The sequence below is a fragment of the Pipistrellus kuhlii genome, unplaced genomic scaffold, assembly GCF_014108245.1.
Source record: "Pipistrellus kuhlii isolate mPipKuh1 unplaced genomic scaffold, mPipKuh1.p scaffold_m20_p_11, whole genome shotgun sequence".
NCBI classification, from domain to species: domain Eukaryota; kingdom Metazoa; phylum Chordata; class Mammalia; order Chiroptera; family Vespertilionidae; genus Pipistrellus; species Pipistrellus kuhlii.
Window position 1 is genome coordinate 45,773,317 of NW_023425416.1, and position 18,197 is coordinate 45,791,513.

The window sequence follows — 18,197 nt, forward strand, 5'->3', positions numbered from 1 at the left end:
CATTTATTTACTTTTTAAAATATATTTTTGTTGATTTCATAGAGGAAGGGAGAAGGAGAGAGAGAAAAACATCAATGATGAAAGAGAATCATTGATTGGCTGTCTCCTGCACATCCCTTACTGGGGATTGAGCCCACAAACCAGGCATATGCCTTTGACCAGAATTAAACCTGGGACCCTTCAGTCCGCAGACTGACACTCTATTCACTGACCCAAACCGGCTAGGGCTCTGCCTTTTATTTTTTATCTTCTTTTATCTTTAGCTTGTATTTTCAAAAAAAAAAAAAAAAAAAAGTGAGTTCTTCCATCTTTAATTTGTGCTTTTGAAAGTATGATCTTAAAGGGATGACCATACCATAGCACTTTCTTTGCATGTGGTAGATATTCCATGTTTGTGTGAATTAATGGACAGATGAATTAAATAATTTTCCACATAACCACATTGATTATTAAGATTTCTTCCCTTTGCTTCTTTATCAAAGGCACTCAATTATATTAACCACTTTCACTGGTGTGTTCTATTCTTTTTTGAACTTTTAATAATACATATATTTTTCACATGTTTTAGAAAAATGTACTTCTTTGAGGTCCTTTTCTGCATTTGATTATGCCCTGTTTTTCCTTTCTTCACTGTTATGTATTCCAAGATGGCACAATCACCTTCAAGGTTTATGTCACTTTAGCATCACAGTGATTTTACATTTTTGGTATCTGGTTGCAGCTGGGATAGCCGGGATAACTGGGTCTCTCTTTGCATTTGGTCTTTCTCTGCAGTGTTGTAGACTCGGGATTTTAAAGGACCTATGAGTACAAGTTGCAAGGACTGCTGAAATCAAGGATCAGGGTCAGGCTAGTAAATGCCAATTCTTTTTTTTTTTTTTTTAATATATTTTATTGATTTTTTACAGAGAGGAAGAGGGAGGGATAGAGAGTTAGAAACATCGATGAGAGAGAATCATCGATCAGCTGCCTCTTGCACACACCCCCCCCCCCCACTGGGGATTTGCCCGTAACCAAGGTACATGCCCTTGACTGGAATCGATCCTGGGACCTTCCAGTTTGCAAGCTGACACTCTATCCACTGAGCCAAACCGATTTCGGCAAATGCCAACTCTTGATGAGAGGAGATGCAAAGAACAAATGGCCATATTTAATCTACCATGTATGCTGTTTGTCATCCACTTTTACTTATTTACCCAACAGTTATTGTGTACACTGGGCCACATAATACAGAAATCTAAAATGAGTAAAAGTAGTGGAATCATCAGAAGCCTTGGCATTCTATGTGATTTCCAATTATATCTTTTGTTTTCAGGTTTCTGCTCTTACCGGAAACCCTCCTTCTGGAAATGCTCTGGCTTAGAGAGGCTGGTTATTATGATCTACTCAATTAATGTATGTGGGAAACACTGACCAGGGAATGGTGGCCATATGGTCCCTTCTCTCTGGGAGACAGTAGAACAAGCTAGTTTTGTCACAGATAGGCCCGTTTAACCTGCCTGTGACTCAGAGTTAGATCCTTGATCTGAGGATGTTTTGTTTACTACATTTTCAAAACTTGATGTGCTGTCAGTATATTAAAATAAAACTCAAGCCGAAACCAGTTTGGCTCAATGGCTAGAGTGTCGGACTGCGGACTGAAAGGTCCTGGGTTCAATCCTGGTCAAGGGCATGTACATTGGTTGCAGGCACATCCCCAGTGAGAGATGTGCAGGAAGGAGCTGGTCGATGTTTCTCTCTCATCGATGTTTCTAGCTCTCTATCCCTCTCCCTTCCTCTCTGTAAAAAAATCAATAAAATATTTAAAATAAAAATAAAAAAGTAAAACTCAAGCCCCCTGGTCTTAGCTCCATGGATGATCTAGATTCTAGAACAGTGATCCTTAGTCCTGGTGAAATGCTGGAATCACTTAGAGAGCTTTTTAAAAACTAGGTTTTCCAAAGATTGCCATGTAATTAGTTGGGAGACAAGGTGGGGATGGGATGGGGAGTGGAAATCAGTTGAGAATATTTTTTTAAAGCTCCCATGTCAATCTAGTGTGTATTCAGAATAGAGAAGCTGCACTTAAAACAGGGGTCAGCAAACTGTTTCTTTAAATGGCACTATAGTAAATATTTTAGGCTTTGCTAAAATATTTACTATAGTGCTCTGTGACAATTACTCACCTCTGTCTCTTGGGGGGGGGAAATAGCCATAAGACAATATGTGAACAAATGAGAATGGCTATGTTTCAGTTCACTTCATTTATGGATGTTCAACCTAGAATTTCACATGTCATGAAATATCCTTGGGTGGTCTTTTTCCCAGCCATTAAAATATGTAAAATCCATTCTTTACTCATGGACCATACGAAAACAGTTGGTGGGCCTCATTTGGCCCACCTGTCAGAGTTTGCGGACTCTGCTGTAGACCATCTCTGAGTGATCTATTATAGAAGGTAGAGACAAAAGTTCTCTCCGCCACTGAAAACACTTCTTTCATAGTCTTGGAGGAGGTTTTCATCATCTTGTATTTAAAAAACTCATCATTTTTCAGTCATTGTGGTAGTTTTCCTTTTAAACATCTCTATGGTGATATAACTTACATGCTCTAAACCAGTGGTTGGCAAATGGCGGTTCGTGAGCCACATGCGGCTCTTTGGCCCCTTTAGTTTTTAGAAAAGGCCAGCATAGGAGTACCCTAATTAAATTAATAACAATGTACCTACCTATATAGTTTAAATTAAAAAATTTGGCTCTCAAAAGAAATTTCAATCGTTGTACTGTTGATATTTGGCTCTGTTGACTAATAAGTTTACCAACCACTGCACTAAACACCCACTTTAATTGTGCCATTCAATGATTTCTAGTAAATTTGTAGATTTGTGCAATCATTACTCCGATCCAGTTTTAGAATATTTTCTTAACGCCCAAAAGATCCTAGGGACCATTTGCGTTCATTGTCTTTTCCCACCTCAGCCCCCCGGCAACTAATAATCTGCTTATTGTTTCTATAGATTTGCCTTTTCTGGACATTTCACATACCTAGAATCATACATTATGTAATCTTTTGCATTTGGCTCCTTTCATTCAGCATACTATTTTTTAATTAATCCATGTTGTATCATGCATAACTAATTTATTCCCTTTTATTGCTTTATAACATTCTACTGGGGAGCTGTATCTCATTTTATCCAGTCACTCATGGATTATGGGGCTATTATGACTAATGCTGTGAGGAAATTCCTTTCTATTTCTAGTTTATTGAGAGTTTTTATCATGAAAGAATATTGAATTTGATGAAATCTTTTTTCTGCATCTGTTAATATGATCATACATTTTTGTCCTTTTTCTACATAATGCATTAGTGGATTTTCAGAAGTTATAAATCACATTTAATAATGGTATATAATCCTTTTTATATGTGCCTGGATTTGGTTTGTTAAATTCGTTGAGGATCTTTGTGCCTATATTCCTGAGGGATATTGGTCAGTAGTTTTCTTTAATCATTATTTCTTTGGGTAGTGTTGGTATCAGAATAGTAGTGACCTCAAAGAATGAGCTGGGAACCATTCCTTCCTTTTCTGTTTTCTGAATGAGTTTGGAAAGAATTGGTAGCAATGAATACTCTCAATGTTTATTTCTGGGAATGTCTTTATTTTGCCTTCATTTTTTTGGAGGAATAGTTTTGCTGGATATTGAATTTTTGGTTGCCAAGAATATAGGAAGAGTTGGGGACCTTTCCAATCTCTCCTAAGTGTGCATGCAGCTTTCCAGACCCCAGGGATATATTAGAGCTGATTACAACCCACTGTGGCTATATCACATCTCAGACCCCCCTGGTAACCTCTGCCTTGTCAGCTGATCTGTTTGTCCCAAATAGCATATCAGCCTCTTTGTCATTCCCCATTTTTTTGCTTCTGGAATTGTTGCTCTGACAGTGCCCAAAAGCATAAAGTTTTTCTGTGCTCTGCTCCAAATCTAATGCACTTCCTTTAACAGCAAATCTGCAGGTTTTGCCTGGCTGGGGTGGCTCAGTGGTTGAGTGTTGACATATGAACCAGGAGGTCATGGGTTCGATTCTAGGTCAAGGTACATGCTTGGGTTGTAGGTTTGATCCCCATTAAGGGACATGCAGGAGGTAACCGATCACTGATTCTCTTTTATCATTGATATTTCTGTCTCCCTCTCCCTTCCTCTCTGAAATCAATAAAAACATATTAAAAACAAACAAAACAAAACAAAACTGCAGGTTTTTATGGCTTGGCTTGCCTTGGTAGAACTACCAACTTGCAGTTGTGAGAGGGGAGTGCAATGCGGAGGAGGGCAGAGTGAGTAGCCCCAAACTAAAATACTCCCCGTTCTTACCTGGGCTTCAATAGTTTTATTTGAATAAATGCTTCCAATTTGCTATATGCCTTTGCTCCATTTCCAGAGTCCCAAAACAATTGTTTTTGATATATATATTTTTTGAGTTTTGTTTTTGTCCTCCTTGGTCTACCGGTGTGAGCAAGCTGACCTGAGCACTCCTGATATCAGGAATAAAAAAAATAGGAAAAAATCTGAAACTGGTTTGGCTCAGTGGATAGAGCTTCTGCGACTGGAAGGTCCCAGGTTTGATTCCGGTCAAGGGCATGTACGTTGGTTGCAGGCACATCCCCAGTAGGGGGTGTGCAAGAGGCAGCTGGTCGATGTTTCTCTCTCATCAACGTTTCTAGCTCTCTATCTCTCTCCCTTTCTCTCTGTAAAAAAATCAATAAAATATATATATTTTAAAAATAGGGAAAAGGACTATTGGGTCAGGGGGACCGAGCAGGAATAGGAATCAGTTCCCTGCGCCTCCACACACCTCCCATTCCCAGTCTCAAGGAAGGCTGTTGTTTTGGTCTTGGCGTTATTTATGGCAAAAATGGGATCAGCAGTGGATGTGACAGTGATTTGCCATTCCAGCCCCCCAGCGCTGGCCCCGGGGATGTCTGAGAGTCAGTGGGTTTGGGTCTTAGAAGTTAGTGAGACGTGAAACCCACTAATCCCACATCATGATCACAGTTCAGGCTCTCCTGCCCCATTCGTTCCTGCGCCTCCCCTGTCTTCCTCCCGGTCAGCCATCGCACCAAAAGAGGGAGTCAGTTCTCAGTGGGGCATTCTTTCCTGAGACCCTCTTGTAAAGAGCAGGAGACTGGTCAGTAAAGCCAGTGTTTCATTTTAATGGAGGAGGCAGAGTTTAACAATAGAATGCAGTAAACTGGTTTTTGCTTACAACAACAGGGTTGGTTTTTCCCCTTTATTTCCCTAATCATAGCATTTGTAGTTCATTAACAGGTTGACTTGCTCTCCTTTCCTCATCCACCAAACAGAACAGCTGTGCAGAGGAACAATATATATAAAGACAGCAGTGCACCTGCAGTTCAACTAGCGTGACTCGCTCACATATCCGTTCAGTGCAATTGGCACCAGATAGGGGTGGGCAAAAGTAGTTTTATAATTATTTATAAGGAAAAAGACACACAGCTAATGATTATTACAGTAACCTTATTAGCTCAAAAGAGTAAACTCTGTGCTTCACATACTCACGACTATAAACCTACGTTTGCCCACCCCTGTACATGAGTTGTGTGTTTCTTTTGGCAAAGTTACAACTTAATGAAAATTGAGTATTCCCGGGCACCATGTGGTAGGTTAGGCATAACAGGTTGCTAAGGAGGGAATCAAGACCGAAGCAGACGCTGCCTTAAATAGGAGCTAACATAAGCCACCTTCGTCAGTGCTGGCTTTACACCATTGCATTTCTTAGGAAGCAAGTTGTACACTGGATCTTCCTCCTGCAGAGCAGCCATCTTCCTCATGAGGGGTATGCTGTGCAGGCAGGAACCGCATGGCGAAGGGAAGTGTCCCTTTGATTGCGGCCGTGCTTTCTTTTTTATTTATTTATTTATTTTTAAAAATATATTTTATTGATATATTGAAGGGAGAGAGCTAGAGAGCTAGGAACATCGATGAGAGAGAGACATCGACCAGCCGCCTCTTGCACACCCCCTACCGGGGATGTGCCTGCAACCGATGTACATGCCCTTGACCGGAATCGAACCTGGGACCCCTCAGTCTGCAGACCGATGCTCTACCACTGAGCCAAACCGGTTTCGGCATGGCCGTGCTTTCCATGCCACGCTAAAGGGAACAGCACTTTGCAATCTCTCCACCGCAGCAATTTCCTCTTCTCATTCAAGGCCGAGCACACCAACGTTCCCCTAACGGCCCTTGGAATCCAAAATGTTTTTCTGGCCGACCTGTGCGTGCTGAATGCTGGAAGGAAATCTAGCTTCTCCAAACCACCTTAGAACATTGTGTCCAGGGTTGCAATCAAGGAAATCAGCTCTCATGTTTCCCACACGTTTTGTTTTCCAGGCAGTCCTTCTTGAAATTTTTTTTTTGAGGGGGGAAGAGGTTAGACATGCATGTTCGTGGAAAGGAATGGTAGCAGAAGACTCAGGGATCCCAGGCCCCCCAACTCCCCATTTCCCTGACGATATTTACTGGGTGCATTTTACCTCAGTCTTACTTCAGAAAGGATTTGAAGTGGCTTACTGATGTCACTGCAATTCAACTAGGAGAGCCAGGAAAAGGGAAATAGGGGAGAAACAAGAAGAGATCAACTGGCATTAATCACTCTGGAGAGAGTCGTTGGAGATTCCTGTCATTCAGAGCCCATTTTCCTCCCGTGTTCTGGGAATTCAAGCAGGGAAGGAAAGGGTTGGATCTGGACACTCCATCTGGATGGTTGAGGCACTGGCTCTGTAGAACAAGACCAGCCACCACACTCTCATTTCCTGGCCTGACTCTCTGGATGCTTCCAGATTGGGATTTTGAAGTCACCCTTCCATTGCTAGCTGAGGTACCTAATGTCAGAGGGCCACCCAATAGCATCTTTCAGTTCAATGGCATCATGTCTGGGTTTGTAACTAGCTTCTTTCACAAGGCACCTTTTCTCTATTCTGCTGTGAAGTATGTACTTCTCATCATAGCCGTCGGCCACCATTAGTTGGGATTAAAAAGAATGAAAGGCATGCCCTGGCCAGTGTGGGTCAGTGGTTAGAGTGTCAGCCCACACCCTGAAGGGTCGAGGGTTCGATTCCCAGTCAAGGGCATGTACCTGTGTTTTTACGTTTTCCTACCTACTTGCCAGAGAGAAATAAGAAAACTAGTAAACTACCCCAATTTGAATGCCATATCCCTCCTACTTACCTTATGATGGAAAATGTAAAGAGCAAAGAAAATGGTCAAAAGATTTAGGATCAGAGGCGAGACATAGAGACTAATGCTCATTGCCTGACTTCACTTTTACTATAATCTGGTATGATTTTATAACAACTGCATTAGGCCAGTAATAGCCTCGCGATATAATAAATGTGCCCACATCTGTAATTCCTCTTCTCTATAATATTTAGGATTACCAGAGAGGATTTATAGATAACATAGTTTATAGGTATATGGAAAAAGACATATATCTTTTTGAAGATATGAAGATAGTATTGATTGTTACGCTTCATCTATAAGCATGATTCAAATTATAAGTCAAATAGAAACCCAATGGAAACATCTCTCAAATTTATCTCAGAGAAGGTTCAAAGGGAACCTGTTGTCTTTGCAAGAAAGAAACCTGCACCTTCAGGGCCCTGGGGACATGGCTCCAAAAGTATGCTGATTTTGAAGGAAGTTTTTACTCCTAATGACAGGCACCTCGCGCTGTCTGCACTGATGGGCATAAACCAGGTCTGAAGTTTTGCTAGTTTATCATCTTACACCCAAGAATAACTCATGAGCCATCTGTTGACCAGAAAGCCAGTCAAGGAATTCTAGCAAATGCATGATTTCCACTACCTACGGTGCAGACACTGGCACTGACAACCCTCCCGAGCAGTCAGGTGCCAGGAGAAATGGAACCGGCAGCCATGGTCTCTGCTGCTTCTAAGCATTCATCACCTCAGAGCACGGGATCAGGGGACTCCCTTTCTGGACTGTTAGCAACAAGACGTTAGTAGCATGCTGAACGCCGCTTAGTTCTTATAATATCTTATAGTCTCATAAGCAAGACGTGGTGACTCACAAAGACAGTCTGGAATCAGTAGGGATATTCACCCTGGAATTTCCTCTTCCGATGGCAGTAATTATGAACAACACTGGCTGCTTCGCTGAGGCGGTAATTTTTGGCAGTTTCGTTCTCATTCAGAATGTACTGAGGATGTGCTTATTCTTGGTGCTGCTCTCTTCCCCACCACGCAATGGACGATTCACGTATTAACTTCTTTTTTTATTGGGTGAAAATAGCAAGAGGGATGTGCTCTTGAAGTATTGCTGACACAAAATGACTTTTTAAAAAAATAAATTTTATTGGTTTTTTACAGAGAGGAAGGGAGAGAGTCAGAAACATCGATGAGAGAAAAGCATCGATCAGCGGCCTCCTGCACACCCCCTACTGGAGATGTGCGTGCAACCAAGGTGCATGCCCTTGACCGGAATCAAACCAGAGTCCCTACAGTCCCCAGGCCGACACTCTATCCACTGAGCCAAACTGGCCATGGCTACAAAATGACTTTCACATGGAGTTAAACTTTAACTGATAGGATTCAGAATTGCTTTCAAAAGTCACCAATGTTATTTTAAAAAAAAAGAAAGAAAAAAAAAAGAAAGGAAAAAAAGTCATAAATGTTGGCGTTTGGGACTTCCTGATCATGCTGGAAAAAGAATAAGGAAATAAATATATTTTTAAAAGTATCAAACTCGCCGAAACCAGTTTGGCTCAGTGGATAGAGTGTCGGCCTGCAGACTGAAAGTTCCCAGGTTCGATTCCGGTCAAGGGCATGTACCTTGGTTGCGGGCACATCTTCAGTGGGAGGTGTGCAAGAGGCAGCTGATCAATGATTCAGATGCTGATGGTTTGGTGGGGGAGTGCTCTTGGGAGCAGTAGTGTGTCCACGTGAGGCTAAGGCAGGGAAGAGTGAGGTCTCAGCTGGACCAAGTTTCAGTCTGATCCCATCGGGAGCTCTGGATCATGAGTTGCACAAGAGTTGTCCCACCTTAAGGTGAGGGGTTGGCCTTTATAGTCTCCCCAACTCTGTGCAGGTCAGACGTTGACCTGGATCTGGCCTGAGGGTGCGAGTGTGCATGGCCATGGGTTGGGGGCGGGTGCTTTTGTAAGACCAATTTCCCAGGGAAGGAGGGCACCAAGTGAGAGAATGAGAGCATGGAGTTGAGTACAGCACCAATCGCATCCACTACAATGTTCTTTGTTCTAACCCCCGGCCTCCCGTGTGACTCAGAAGAGCCGGTTCTCTGAAAAGGACTGCCAAGACCTGTGGGACCTGGGGCGCACCCTGACCTTATCTCATGGATGTCTGTGGGTCTCTGCTCAGTTGTTCGCGTGACCCTGATTATCCTGGCTCACCTTGTCGTGGCTGCACTCTCAGTTAGCTTTTCTATTTCACATTTCATCCGCATGTGTGGAGCCACCCAGTTCTCTTGTCTTGCGCTTTTATCCCCAAGATCTGTAAGTGCTCTAGAATTTGGCTTTAACGCTTGACATATGGTATGGCTTTTCTGGGCTGTAGAGAAATCTTTCTTCCTTCACCACACATGATCAGAATTACTCTCTCCGTTTGAAATTGGCTCATGGTTGAAGATAGAAAAAACGAGCCTTTGAGATCAAAATCTTTTTTTTTTATTTAATTTCACCCAAAAGGGCTGCTAGATACAGTAGCTTCCTTATCTGTGTTCTCTGATGGTCTTAGGCGCCCCTGCTAGCGGTTCTCAACCTGTGGGTCGTTGCTGTAGAGCCTAAGACCATCAGAAAACACAGATATTTACATTACGATTCATAACAGTAGCAAAATGACAGTTATAAAGTAGCAACAAAAATAATTTTATGGTTGGGGGTCACCACAACATGAGGAACTGTATTAAAGGGTCAGGACATTAGAAAGGTTGAGCACCACTGCTTTAGCCTCCGGCCTTACTCACGGTCCATGTGGTTGTTGTCGTGGTGCAGAGAGTCCCTCTGGCGATAGCACTGTGGTCCTTCTTTTGAGGTGTTTTGAGACATTTGCATCATCAGCCTGGCTGCTAGATTGGAAACATGGCCAAGTTCCCGGAGTGACAGTTTTATCTGACAAATGTCTTCCAATTTTGGGACATCTGTTACTTAAAGACATACATCTAAAGACTAATTTCATATTGGAGGTTAGGACACAACAGCACATGTACATGGAGAGCCCGCTGGGTGGTAGCCGTGGTCCAGGGTCGGGGGCTTCTGACACCCAGGAGGAGCTCAGAAATCAGTGTAGGTTGATAAAACAGAACCAGTTTGGTTGGAGAATGCAAAGATAAACAAAACATGGTTTCAAAACACTCAAAATACTAGAAGGAGAAGTGGACCTGCAAACACACAGTTATGACGTGGTGGAGTATGCCTTCATTTCCTCATCTTACATTAGGGTCAAGATCTGTCTTCGGAGGGCGTTAAACGGTGCATGTCAAGTGCTCAACAGAACGACAGACGTGCCCTAGCCGATTTGGCTCAGTGGATAGAGTGTCAGACCGTGAACTGAAGGGTCCCGGGTTCGATTCCGGTCAAGGGCACATACCCGGGTTGCAGGGGGCACATACCCAGGATGCAGGCTCGATCCCCAGCAGGGGACATGCAGGAGGCAGCTTACCAATGATTCTCTCTCATTTATGTTTCTACCTCACTTTCCCTCTCCTTTCTTCTCTGAAATTAATTTTTTAAAAAGTATATTAAAAAAAAGAATGATGTATTGTTAGAGCGCTGTTTAGAAGAGATGTCTACAGAACAAGGAGGAAGCAACTGATTCTGCAGAGAGTAGTGGGTGGATAAGCTTATCCAAGAGAACCTAATAGACTCTGTACCTGAGAGTTGAACAAGAGTTCATGGGTCTGCCATCCACTCATGATCCCATGCTGGCAGCAGCACCCATGTCTGTTGGTGGCACCATATTGTTTTTGTGGGGTGAGAAACTGGGCTCCTGTAGACAGGTGTGAGCCCCTACTATTGCTTAACATTTTTGTTAATGGAATTGCCAGTTTTGTTGCCAACAGAAATTACCGAAGGAACCACTTACAACCTCGTTTAAACACTATTTACAGATACTCAGTGGTCTTGATTGTGCAAAACAACAATAATTGCTGAGCATTGTGTTCCAGAAGCCTGCCAAGTCTCTTGGGAATGATACAAAATATTTTGGTAACAATTTGAGCTATTTCAGCATTATAAAATACCTACTAGGAAAAACGAACCAGTAAATATTATCACTCTTAAACATATTTTAAAGGATGGGTGTCTTTTTCGTGTCTGCTTAGCATTCATATTTTTTTTCCCCTCTTGTTGTTGCCTGACTCATGATCCTAATTACGAGGCTTTGTTTCCCCTGAAAATGGAATCCTGTTTCTGAGACACAAATATACTAGGGTGAGTCAGCAAACATTATCATCCTCAACATTATTTCTCCAGTCATGTCAAGCTCATAGATAAGAAAATATGTCAACTTCATTTCCCATAAGCTGGAGTTGTCTAGAGTAATATAGAAAAGCATCTATTATGATGATGAATGGTGTGGTTTTCTCTAGGTGCCATCAGAGGCTTTTTAATTTTATTTGGGGGATAAATGGGTATTAAGTGTTTAATCAAATTTGAGAAATGTTTAAAGGAACTCATTTTTTCAGAGATCTCTTTCAAGTTTTACTTTCGACCAGGCTTAATCCATAACCAAATACCATTGCTGAATACAAACCTGAAATACAGGTTTCTGATATTTGGAAAGCTGGGCCTGGCCCTCCTTTCAGCCTACCCGTGATCCATTTGCTTTTAACCTGTGCGGTGCACGCGGCGCTGAATTAGATGTCGTCGGGGAAAAGGTGAAATCATCCTGCAGTAGAAGAAAGAAAACCCAAAACCAAACAAAGGGTAGCAGTCGTTTCCCGTGTCCAAACTGTCTCCTCGGGATATCCAGCATACGGGTGCCCATGTGTACCTCTGCCGTATAACATAATTTTTAACCCTTCATTTTGAGTAGCGGGGGGCTACTGATTATAAATGTTCTCCATCACACATTATTCGGTTTTGATTGCTATGCTAGACTATGTTGGCCCTGCTGATTTTAGCTCCTAACACTCTCCTGCTGCGCCACATCACCTAACGCTTGACCAGCTAATCTACTTATTTATTCAAAACGAGCCGAGAGCCTGGGACTGGGCCCTGCGGGCAGGCCGGGCACACAGTGGTGAGTCACCCACACGGGCCGGCCCTCCTGGATCCCCAATGGGGACAATGCACAAGGAAACAAATGAACAGATAGGCAACGTCAGTCACTGCACATTATGATAAGGGCAGGGGCAGAGAGAACTAGAGTTCGAAGAGAGACACGAGTGGGGATGCCATCTCTCCAGGGCGTTTGACAACAGGAACCTTTATGGCACTGTATAAGCTCCCAGTATAAGCTCCACAGGAGAAGTTTCATGTAGAATTGGGTTCTAGGAAATGTAACCTGTTGTGAGAAAACGGTGAACTTCCTTCTTTGTGAAACTGAAAATCCCATCAATATACCCTTTCCCCTCTTTTGCTGTGGCTTTTGGGAAGCTTGGAGAGAACTTTGATGCTCAGTGAAAGCATGAAAGTACCTTTTCTGGCCCTGGCTGCATTGGCTGAGGTGGTTGGGTGTTGTCCGGTGCACTAAAGAGCAGTCAGTTCAATTCAGGACACACGCTCGGGTTGCAGGCTTGATCCGCAGGAGGCAACCGATTAATGTTTTCTCACATCAGTGTTTTTCTCTCTTTCCCACTAACGATCGATTTAAAGATCTATTAAAATAAAATAAAAATAAAGTATCTCTTCTGGTCAGTATATTTGTGCAGCAGATGAGCCAAACACCCCCTGGCTCCTGCACCCCCATCCCAAGGATGTGTTTATAAAATAGCAGGTGGTTCTGGGGCAATCCCGGGCACACCGGAGACACAAGTGTTCAGGCCAGAGGAGATGTTTGAAGGGCAGTTGATAAAAGGAAGTTTTCAGCCACATAGCTCACACCTCCACTTCCGCACAGAGCTCTCAATAAAGTCGGTGTTTGCCAGGAATCGGATTTGTGGTTTGGAGATGGATCCACGTGTTGAGGCTGGCCTGGAACTGGCCGTAGAGTTAGAGCAGATGCCTCGTTCTGGTTATATTTGGTTCCTGATTTTTTTTAAAATCTCTTTTCTTTTCCTAGTGACTTCATTGTACTTACATATTTTATAAATAAGAACATTGGTGATAACTGCAAACCTAAGGCAATCATAAGAACGTCTTTCAAATTCAAACCTTTGCCCTGATCCCTACCAGCAACACCCATGGACAAAATGCTTAGTGGCGGGGGCTGCAGTGGCCTGCCCAAGTCCCCTTTGCTTGTCCAGGACACCCACAGCCCAGGGTCTCCAAGTTTTGACTGCCAATGGCTCCCAGCTGCTCCCAGCTGCTCCCAGGTCAGGAGAATTTTTCTCCCTAGAGGTTACACCCTCTTTGGATCAGGGTGGAGTGGCTTCCCACTACAGGACTGACTAATAACACAGGGGCACAAAGGCCATCCTCTTTCCTCAGTGTGGGACCTGCTCTGCAGTACAACCCGTGCTCCAGAGCTCCCTGGATCAGACCACGTATCTGCTCGCCGCCTTCCTCTTTTCTATTCTGTTTCTCTTTCTTCCTTTAGTTCAAGAGCACGCCTACAATACATCATATACACAAGACTCCCTGTTCTTTGAGCTCTGCGCTTGCTCTCTCTCTCTCTCTCTCTCTCTCTCTCTCTCTCTCTCTCTCTCTCCCTCTCTCTCTCTCTCTCTTGCTCACTTTTTCCCAGCTACCTGTCCACTAGCTGGTTCTCCAGCACAACAGACTTTCTTACCTGTAAAGTGAAAAAAGACTTAAAAACAGACTTAAAAACAGGCATTCAAGAGCTAGTATTAACTGTTTTTATGAGGTAGGACCACATCCCATGACTAAACAAATGCTGAGAAACTGAAACCTTACTGAAAGATTTCAAAGTGTCTTGTTATTCATTCTGATCGTTCTAGTCATCATGGCCCAATAGATGACACAGTCTGGTTGCTAAGTGATCATCTTTCCCCTTCTCCCCCATTTCTAGGTGCAGGGCTGTCCTCTAGTGGACTCTGAATGAATGTTAATTGAAGGTAATAGGATATGAAATAGAACTCGTGTAGCTGCATAGTGAACTGAATAAAGATTAGTCTGTCTAAACTTCAGTCTCAGCAAGCTTCTAGCAGCCTCTAGTGTCACTGGCAGCTGTACTTTCCAGTGGCGGAGACCTTAGTGGCCGAGAAGAAAACCTCTCCATATAGGATTATGCCGAGTTGTCTCTTGTTTTATGGAACCATCTCCAGAAGTTTCCACATCCTTGGCCATTTGAGAAACTGTTTGATGGGCTCTGCCTATTGAACACATCTCTCTCTCTCATTGTGAGTCTGTAGGCAACCACTTTCAAAAATTTTGCCAAATGCATATATCAACTTTGTTGCTATTTACTTAGTATTTTCCTCTTAAACATCTCACTTAAAAAATATTAAATAGAATTTCAACTAAATCTAAGCATTTACATCTCTTGAAATACCAGGCTAACAATGTTATTAAATTTTTTCCTAATCTGTATTAAAACCAAAACATAATTTATCATAAAAAAAAGTATTTAGTCCTGCACCACCCATGTTCGTCTGGCCCATCAGCAGTGGTCCACATGCCACAATCTGGGGAACACCACCAAAGGGATTTATGAAAATTAAAACTGAAATGCAGACGCTTCCCATGTTTTCCAGGGATTCACATCCAGGGTAGGAGGAAGGAGAAGGCATGCTGCCATGTTCTAATCTAAGAGCATCGTTAGGAAACATGGACATGGGTGTACCATTTCCATCTGTAAAACCACAGTGGTGGGCTGCCCAGGGCTGTCTGTGCAGATGGCCGGCCTTTGTGGAGAAATGGAGGAGGGAAATGGACTGAGGCTGAGCTTTCAAGAAGAGAGGATGTGTAGGAAAACCTCAAAGGAAAAAAGACAGCATTTTCAAAGATCAGTAAGAAATGGAACAGGCTGTGTGGCTCTCGCACCCTGAGAGGAGGGGGTGCGTTTGGAGGCACCCGGGCTCCTGTTTGTCTTGGGGGGGAAACTGGAATCTGTAAAGCATGTGAAGCAGGTGGGTGATCCAATCAGATGTTCATACTCGAAAGGACTTTCTTGCTGTAGTTGAAAGAAGAGATTGCGGAAGAGGGAGAAGTTTAGGAAGAGCCTGTTCCCCTGGTCTCGGGAGAGATGAGCCAAGTTGGACCAGGGGTGGGTGGGGGCAAAGCAAAGATGGAGACAAGTGAATGAATGCCAGGTGCTTTGTATTTGGAAGATACAATGTGTAGAGCATGGATTGACCATGATATGCAAGGAGGGACAAGACCAAGAAAATGCCCGGGTCTGGCTGTAGTCGTGTGTGGATGGAGGGTCCATTCACTGAGCTCAGGACGCTTGGGGAGGAGCGGTTTTGCAGACGCTGATCAGATTCGCTATTTACAGTCCTGTGTATCAAGAAACAGAACTCATGAAGCTCCAGGGATTCTGTAGATTGCGTTCATAGAGCTTTTTTGATCCCCAAAGACTTTCCTTCCTGGGTGTGTTATCCCATTTAATTTAGTGTCTGAGAAATATCAATAGAATATCAATATCCAGTCCATTGCCGACACTGTTCTTGTGTTGCTTACAGATGTCAGGGCCGCTGATGACTTCGTTCTTCGGTTCTAAATCTGAGGGACCAGATATCGACGTCTTCGTGCCTGAGGACAAAAACACTGTCCTGTTCCCCAGTGAATGTTTTGTTCATCAAAGTGCATGTCATATTTTACCTCACAGGATTATTAGTTGACCTGACGTGGCTTCCCCTTTCAATACTGATTCAGCCTTTCCCTATTACCCATCAGGCCACAGAGCAGCCCGGGAGACGGCTGTGCCGGGCAGCCAGCCCTGCTCACGTATGGGCCGATGTGTCAGCCAGCCCACGTCACCGGAGGTTAACGCTGCGAACACTCCCCGAATTGCCGTGGGAAGATGTTTGTGATATGTTGTTGTTAAGTGAAAAATGAGGTTATAAAACCACATGTAGATTTCCAATTCTAATAGGAGGGTGGGATGAACTAGTGTGACCCTTCTTTATACTAGAAACACATAAAAATACTAATAAAATATGAGGTTTAACATAAGAAAGAGGAAATATTTGCAAGTCATAAAACTGATAAGGAACTTGTGTCCAGAATACATTTAGAGAACTCCTCCAACACAACAATAAAAAGATGAATAATGTACTGTTAAAATGGGCAAAAGCTGTGAATAGATTTCTCTTTGGAGAAGATGTACAAATGGCCGATATGGATATGAAAAGGTGCTCAGCATTATTCGTCATTAGGGGAATGCAAATCAATGCCACAATTAGATAACACGCCGTACTCCCTGGGTATAATGGCTATAATAGAAAAGGCAGACAACAGCAAGTGTTGGTGAGGAGGTGGAGAAATTGGAACCCTCAAATATTGCTGATGGGGATATAAAAATGGTGCAGCCATTTGGAAAACAGTCTGGCAGTTTTTTTAAAAATTTAAACATAGCATTACCATATGATCCAGTGATTTTACTCCTAGAATTTAAAATATATATCCACACAAATACATATACATGAGTGTTCATAGCAGCATTATTTATAATAGCCAAAGAATAGAAAAGCCCAGATGTCCATCAGCTGATGAATGGACAAATGAAATAGGGTATATTAATGGAATATTATTTGGCAGTAAAAAGGAATGGAGTGCTGATACATGCTACTGCATGGGTGGGCTCGGAACACATGCAAAGAAAGAAGCCAGACACAACAGACCACAGGTGGTGTGATTCCTTTTATGTAGTTTGTGTCCAGAATAAGCAAAGCCATAGAACCAGGAAGGAGTTGGTGGTTGGCAGGGACTGAGGGGGCTGGCCGTGAGGAGTGACTGCATAATGTAGGCTTCTTTGGGGTTGATGGAAATGTTCTGCAATCAGGCAGGGGTGGTGCCCAACACAATTTTGTGAATGTACTAAAACCACCGAATTGTACAATCGGAAGGGTACATTCTATGGCAGGTGGATTATCTCTCTCTCTCTCTCTCTCTCTCTCTCTCTCTCTCTCTCTCTCTCTTTTTTTAAAGTTGGCAGGAAAGGTAAGAAAGGGAAATTCCCAGGGGGTAGAAGTGCAGAGGGAACTTTTAAAAAGTACATTTTCATTGATTTAAGAGAGGAAGGGAGAGGGAGAGAGAGAAACATCAATGATGAGAGAGAATCACTGAGTGGTAGTCCACAACCTGGGCACGTGCCTTGAGCGGGAATCGAACCATGACCTCCTAGTTCATAGATTGGCGCTCAGCCTCTGAGGCATGCCATCTAGGCATGAAGAGGGAATTTAAACCGATAGATAAGCCTGGTCCGATGGGGAGCGCCGGCCGGCCGGGGGCTCTGCGGGCTAGCGGCTGCGGCGTTCATTTTGGCTTGAGGCAAGAGAGGTAGCCTGGAGCCTTCGTGGGAGAAGCTGCTGAAAGAGAGAATCTGCATAAAGTTTGCAGTAAAACGCTTAGGCTCAAATAAGCAACATTTAGAAAGAAAAGGGGGACAAAATTACAAATAATTACTAATATAGCAGAGGTCTTTTTAAAAATATATATTTTATTGATTTTTTTTTTTTTTTTTTTTTGCTTACCTGTTCCACGCCTAATGGGTCAGGCAAGGAAAACTCCTATGTACGCAGCCTCTGTTGACCACTTAGGTCAATGATTTTGAGAGTTTTCTTTTGGTCCGAGGATCTGAGGCTCTGAGGGTTGTGTTTTATGCAGCCCTGACTCACCGCCGCTTAGGAGTCCTCCACTCAGGTTGATTTGAAAGCTTTTAAGATCCCCCGGGTGCTTCCATTCCCAGGGATGCTAAATAGGGCCAGCACCACATCGATCATATTCCCAGCAGGGCTGTTGGGCAGATTAATGTTTTAATACAGTAGCATAACAACACGATCTCCGGCTCCTTTAAGAAGGTGTAATTACATTAAAGGTTTCCTTTTCTGAGGTTGTACTTAGTTTTCTAATGATGATACGTGTCTCTGTCTAGGATCTGACAT

General features: G+C 43.1%; 1 protein-coding gene across 1 annotated transcript in view; it reads left to right on the forward strand.

Annotated features, from left to right (window-relative positions):
* Nucleotides 1-18,197, forward strand: part of LOC118715513 (myosin VIIA and Rab interacting protein) — a 137,875-nt gene that overhangs the window by 40,046 nt on the left and 79,632 nt on the right. The window lies entirely within an intron of this gene.